Below are 7,296 nucleotides of genomic sequence, written 5' to 3'. Positions count from 1 at the left end.
GGGCATCAGGATTGTTTTCGACTCCCCAAGTGAGTCCAATGTCCGCCAACGCTGAGAACCACTGATGAAGCACCCCACGCCATTTGGAAAGCCCCGGGACAGGAGGCCATGTCCTCGCCCCTCAGAGCACCCTCAGTCTATGCCTTGTCCAGGAAGCCCTGCCTGCACCCTGACCCTCACCTCCTGGGTCCTCCACCCACCAGTGCACTGACCCTCATTTTCTTGCTGCCCCCAGAAGGTCAGCAAGCGGGCAGGTGCCCAGTGCACCAACTGCCAGACAACCATCGCGGCAGTGTGGCGGCTGAATGCCAATAGAGACCCCGTGTGCAACGCCTGCGGCCTTTATTACAAGCGACACCAGGTGCGCCCTGCCTCTTGGAGCCTGCCCCCTGCACCCCCATCCCGCTAACCTGGCCTTCCTTCTCCTTTTCCTTTCCTGTATTCTTCCTATCTCCCTTTCTCTCTTCTCCCTGTTATTCTACTCCCTCCTCCTTCCCTATCACCCTTCTCTTCTCTACACCTTCATCTCCTCCCTGCCTGTCTTCTCCCTCCTGCTCCCTTCTCTCTCCTCCATTTCTCATTTCCTTCCCCCTCCCCTCCAGCCATCAGCTAGTCCTATGGCTAGAGGCTCCCTCAGCCTTTCCATTGCTTAGGGCCTCACAAGCTCATGACTCCTTAGGGCATTATCTGGGCCACAGCTGGGGCCTGCTCCCCTAGTCCTTGACCCAGTTCCTGACTCTTAAGGAGTGGGGTGGAAAGGGTGTCCCTGGTGGAGACACAGAGGCAGATGTCTGAGGTCGGGGAACACTCATGGCCTCTCTTTCATCAGGTGAACCGACCACGGACCGTGCAGAAGGGTGGTATAAAGTCTAGAAAACCCAGGCCATCACAGAAAGAAAAGAAGCCAGTGTCAAGCCTGGGAGGCACTGGACCAGCGGATGCACCGGCTGGTGGCTTCATGGTGGTGGCTGGGGGCAGCGATGGTGGGAATTGTGGGGAAGTGGCCTCAGGCTTGACATTGGGCCCACCTGGTACTGCCCATCTCTACCAAGGCCTGGGCCCCGGGGTGCTGTCAGAACCTGTCAGTCACCTCATGCCTTTCCCCGGGCCCCTGTTGGGTTCACCCACAGGCTCCTTCCCCACAGGCCCCATGCCTCCCACCACCACCAGCGCTGTGGAGGCACCACTCAGCCCATGAGGACACAGAGCATGACTCAGAGCAGAGGAAGGGTCCCTCTCCGCGTGGAGCCAGCAGTCTCTCTACAACCCAACCTCTGGGCCCCCCACAGCTCTTGGTCTGGGCCATCAATGATTTGTAAAATAAATCATCAGAGTCCTGAAGTTGGAGGTGTGAGTCTGAGTGGGACTGAATAAAGAGCCGTGGTAGGAGGGGTGTGCAACGGTGCCTGTGGTTCTCTGGTGATGGCGTGAGGCCGTGTGAGACAGCACGTGTCACCCTTCATGATAGTGGGTTATGATGTGCAAGTATAAGAGTGTACTAGTATGTGAGACCACGTGTGACAGCAACCAGGGTGTATGATATGGCGTGTACATGCACACATCATGGGCAGAGACTGTGTAGTGGCCGACTGCTCTGTGAGGTGGTGACCATGGGGGTGAGGTTCTGAGAGATGGTGTGCACGACATGAGGCAACTGTGAGAAACGGGGCACCAGTGACTGTATGAGAGGACGTGGGGGTATGTGTGCAACGGGGTGTGCTGGGGCAACATGTGAGGCTATGCTCATGTGATTGTGCACCATGCAGGGTGGTTCTGAGGCGGTGCGACAGCATGTGTACCAGGCACAGCATTTGCTCAATAAACATTTCCGGGATGCTCACCAAGGGCTGTGTAGGACGGAATGTGGAGACCTAGCAGTGTGACCTGAGGTACTGCGTGTCAGGAGGTCTTTGTGGGTCTGGCAAGGGCAGCACTTGTGTGCAAGCACGTGTATGTGAGCGTATCGCACATCCTGTGCCCTGTCACAGTGCCTCCGAGTGGCTGACAGCGTGAGCAGCTCTGTACACTTGTTTGTGGAGGTATCAGTATATACAATTTCAGTCTGTAAGTTAGGGACCCACCTCCAGGGGACAGAAGACATGTTCAGGACAGGAACGGGAGGCCAAGATTGGGGCTGGAAAGACAGCCAGCAAGAAGGGCAGAAGGCCAGTCTGGGACCCTGGGGTTGTCCATGGGCCCTCCTGACACTCATCTCTTATCTCTCTCAGCCCAGCTCAGCCTGCAGCCCTGTGGGAAATGGCAGAGAAGGAGGGGGAGGTTAGGAGGACAAAATAATCTCTAGGGAGGAATATTTAGACCCCATAGGTGGTGAGCTCCCCACAGTGTCAACTCCCTCCCCAATGCACCCACTCACCTGGGATGTGTTCTTCCATGGAACAAACCCTCACACTGGAGCATGCACGGAGTCAGGTGACATCCTAACCCAGACAGGTTAAGCGTCTCTCCCAAGGCCACACAGCTGGTGGCACAGGGCTGAGCCAGGCTCCGTGGCATAGCCTCCACACTGCCCAGAGGCTCCTAACCGCAAGCAGCCCTGTTTCCTGAGCGCTCACTGTGGTCAACAACAGCTGGAAGGCTCAGGTGCTTTCCTTCATGAACAGCTGAAAAAATACTCTAGTCCGGCTGGTGTTGCTGAGTGGTTGAGCATCAACAGAACAGCATCCCTTCAGCTCGTCAGCACACTGGCCCACTGAAGAACCACAGTAGTCCCTGTTCACGACAGGGATTGTCCAGAACTTCCCTGGCCGCTCCACAGAACCCCAGCCTCCTCATCCTGTGGAAGTCCCTGTCCTTGTCTTGAACAGAAACCTCTTGCAGAACCTGTGCTGGACAGGCCCCTGGACCCGCCGTGTTTAGGAGCCCCGGATCCCCAACTCCTATCAAAACGGCAGCCCAGCCTGGTTCAGGAGCCTCTCTGATACTGGAGCTCTAAGGGAACCCTTTCTCTAATCCACAGGAAACCCATCCTGACCCTGAGCAGGATCACCAGTCCTCACCTTCTACAGGAGGCAGCCTGTCCTGCCACCACAGCACAGGAACCTCTGCCTTCCCTGGGTGGCAGGACAGAGCCTGCCCCACCCACCCTTATAGAAATGCCTGGCCTGACCCTCTTCATGGGACTCCATCTCTATAGGAATCCTGCCTGGACCTTGGACGGGACAGCTCTGTCCTCACACTGCACTGCAGCCCTGCCGTCCAGGTAGCATTTTACAACCACTTTGCTCATCTTAAAATCTAGTTCTGAAACCACCTCCCTGACTCTGTCTGCAGAAATTCTCTCTTACCACTGATGTTTCTATCCCTCTCCCTTCCTCTCTGAAATCTTTAAAAATATATTTTAAACAAAGAAATCCCCATCTGTAAACTCTTTGGGAACCCTGATTAAGTTCAGGAGCCTTGCTTACATCGTTGACAATGACCCCTGACGTCACCCTGCACAACAATCCCTACCTCACACCCTACCCCACCGAGTCCACATGAACCTGCGATCCAACTCTCAATGTGAACTTCAATCTTGAACTTACATGGAAAACCTTTCCTGAATCTGTGGGAGGCACCTGTCCTGACCCCCTAACTTTAAGTCCAGACCTCATCCTATATAGGCACTGACAGCCTCACCTGGCACAGGACCCCCTGCCCAGACACTGTGCAGGGCTTGCTGACCTAACCCTGTTCTCGCTCCATGGCTGTGACCCTCTACAGGAAGCCTTGCCTATAACAGTGCTGGATTCTGCAGAAACCTATCCCTGACTTCCAACAGAAATCCGTAACTTGACCCATTTCAGGAATCTCTGATCTGATCGTTCATAGGAACCCCTAAACTTGCCCTCTGGAAACACCCTCCTGACCCTGTATAGGAAGCCCTGATGTGACTCTCTCTGACAGCCTTGGTGTGGAAGCCTTGCCCTCACCTTGTACAGGAGCCACTGTCTTGACTGTGGCTAGTGGCCACCACATGAAACAGCGTAGCTCTGGGGAGTCTCTAAAATCCTGTAGCAGGCACTGCTATAGGCTTTTCAACCCTGCTCCCCTTTCTTCCTGACTCACTCACTTTCCCAGCCTCCCTTACAATGACGCGTGGACATGTGACAGTTCTGATCAATGGAGTGAGCAGAGTGACATACACAACTTCCAGGCCTGGCCCATAGGAACCTCTCATGGGCCCTGGCTGGTGGTTTAGTAGTTAGAGCATGGGCCTGTGCACTGAAGGGTCTCGGGTTCGATTCCAAGTCAAGGGCATGCCTGGGTTTAGGTTTGATCCCCAGCACCAGTTACAGGAGGCAAGGGATTGATGTGTATCTTTCACACTGATGTTTCCCTCACCTCTCTCTCTCTCTCTCTCTCTCTCTCTCTCTCCCCCTCCCTCCCTCCCTCCCTCCCTCCTACTCTCTCTAAGAATCAATGGAAAAATATCCTCTGGTAAGAATTAACAAAAACAAAAAACCTCTCATGGAATCCTCCCTTTCTCATCTACCAGCTGAATAGTGATAACTCCAAGGACTCAAAGGAGAGCACAGTCACAAAATGGAAGTTGCCTGGGTCCATGAATAACCAGTAGTAAATATTCACATTGGATTTTGTATGAGTGAGAAACAAACATTTACTTGTTAAGCCCCCGAGATTCTGGGTTTGTTTGTTACAAACAGTGATGGCGAACCTTTTGAGCTCGGCGTGTCAGCATTTTGAAAAGCCCTCACTTAACTCTGGTGCCGTGTCACATATAGAAATTTTTTGATATTTGCAACCATAGTAAAACAAAGACTTATATTTTTGATATTTATTTTATATATTTAAATGCCATTTAACAAAGAAAATTCAACCAAAAAAATGAGTTCGCGTGTCACCCTGACACGGGTGTCATAGGTTCGCCATCAATGGTTACATCAGGTAGCCTAATTTAACTCAATTAATAATAACCTTTTGGCCAAAACCGGTTTGGCTCAGTGGATAGAGTGTCGGCCTGCGGACTGAAGGGTCCCGGGTTCGATTCCGGTCAGGGGCATGTACCTGGGTTGCGGGCACATCCCCAGTGGGAGATGTGCAGGAGGCAGCTGATCGATGTTTCTCTCTCATCGATGTTTCTGACTCTCTATCTCTCTCCCTTCCTCTCTGTAAAAAATCAATAAAATATATTTAAAAAAAAATAACCTTTTGACTGAATCTGGACATGAATACCTGATCTTACGTTCTATATGAACACAGCTCTGAAGCTGTACAGAAACACCTGTATTGAGCCTGAGCTGCACCAACCTGTCATAGGAACCTTTCAGAATGCAGTCTAAGAAGCCCCATCCTGAGTGTTTATGGGAACCCATAGTGTGGAGCTTTCTAAAAACATCCATCTTGTCCTGTATAGAAACCCTTGCTTGGCTCAGTGGAAGAACAGTACAGAAACTGTAGGAATCCTTAGCCTCACTCGGTACAGGGACACTTACTTGACCCAGTAGAAAAACACCAGAAGTGACGGGACCCTGTCCATGAATCCATCCTCACACCTCACACAAAAGGAACACCTCTCCTCAGGAAGCATGGAACTTCTGCACTTAGTCCCTAGAAGGAAACCAAAGACTGACACTCTAGTGCAGGGATCAGCAAACTAGAGCCTTCAGGCTAAAGCCAGGCTAAAGCCACTTTTTGTATTTTTAAAGGGAAAGAAAGAATATACCAGAGGCTATATGTGGCCTACACAGACTAAAATATTTACTATCTGGTCCTCCGTAGAAAAAGTTTGCCGACCTCTACTCTCTTCCAACTGTACAGAAAAATGGGCCTTGACCCTTGCAAGACTCCCTACTCTATTACTTTGCAGGCATCACAATCTCAGAGTGTTCTTCAGTGTATATTGCATCATTGTGTTTTCTTTGGTGTATGTGGAGGTTTAAAGGTCTTAGGGCTGTGGCTCTCTTCCACTGGGACAAAAAACTTGTTCAGGCAGTAAGAGAGTGGAAGGGAAAAGAAGGCTGAAACTAGAGTTTTCAAGAGGGTCAGAGGGCCCGGCTAGTGGGTAGTGGGGCTGTCAATCTGTTTGTTAGTCAGCGAAGCTGAACCCCAGACCGCTTATCTTTCCGGCCCCAGCCTACAGCCTGGTAGGAAATGGTGAAGAATGAGAAAGGGAGATTAGGAGGACAAACCCGCCTCCTGCGGGGCTATTTAGACCCGGGGTGGGAGGGAATTGTCCCTCCCCGCCGCCGCCCCCATCCCTCAAAGGGGCAACTAACTCCCCCTTCCCCTAGGCACACACTTGGAAGCAGAGGTTACCGGGTGGAGGCTGACAGGGAGAGCTACTGTTCAAGAACACACCCCTCCCCGGGTCCATTCTGCCCCTGGGCACTGTTTTATCACAATTTTCCAGATGAGGAAACTGAAGCAAGGAGATGTTCAGTAACTTGCCCAAGGTCACATGGCTAAGTCATGTAACCTCAGTTTCCTTATCTGCAAAGCAGCCTTAATAATGGGAACTACCTCACAGAATTGTGGCTTACAACAATGCCTGACACATAATACTTGCTATCGTTACAGTTATTTGCCCTATTAAGACTCCTTCCGCCCCACCATTTCTGCAGCAGAATATTAGTAACACTTGGTGAGCGCTTCCTGTGCACCACCTTGTGTAGAGCAAGAGCAGAACAGACTTTCTGGACAATGTCTGACAGTCCAATATGGAGTCTCTGTCAGCCATAACGGTTATGTCAAGTGGCAATATGCCCAAGACTGAGGCAGTGAGGTAACGGAATGCCCTTGGGATGGGACTGCAAAACGGAAAGTCTGAACTCTGATAAGGAATCCATCTGGACACCGATATGAGTGGGACCGCCGCCCATTGCGGGCTATAAAAACTCAGAGCTTCAACCCTTCCACGAGTCAGCTTGGCTGTACCTCGTGTCAGCTCGGAGCCGAACAGGACCTCGGTTCCCCCAAACCCTGGAAGCCACTGCCAACGCCTGGCTTGGGACCAGCGTGCGCCTCTCTAACCCCGGAGGCCACGGGTGATTGGGGCTTCGGGGTGATTGGGGCTTCGGGGTGATTGGGGCTTCGTGGGGCTTGCTCTGCTGCTCTACGGCTTAAGCTCCCCCTTTCTGCGTGTCACCTGCGTGTACATCTATTGACTTACTTATGGGGAAAGTCTCCCCTAATAAGCCTAGCATTGTGAAAAGACACAATCAAGTGTGAGTTATTCCTTTCAGGGATGTTCCCTTGCTCACGACACACCTTCGTGACCACTGATTCACCACCTGCCCGATCCGTGTGGTTTCAGTGGTTGAGCATCCGTTTGAT

This window comes from Myotis nattereri, assembly GCF_964212035.1.
Source record: "Myotis nattereri genome assembly, chromosome: X".
Lineage (NCBI taxonomy): Eukaryota > Metazoa > Chordata > Mammalia > Chiroptera > Vespertilionidae > Myotis > Myotis nattereri.
This window is presented reverse-complemented; position numbering follows the sequence as displayed.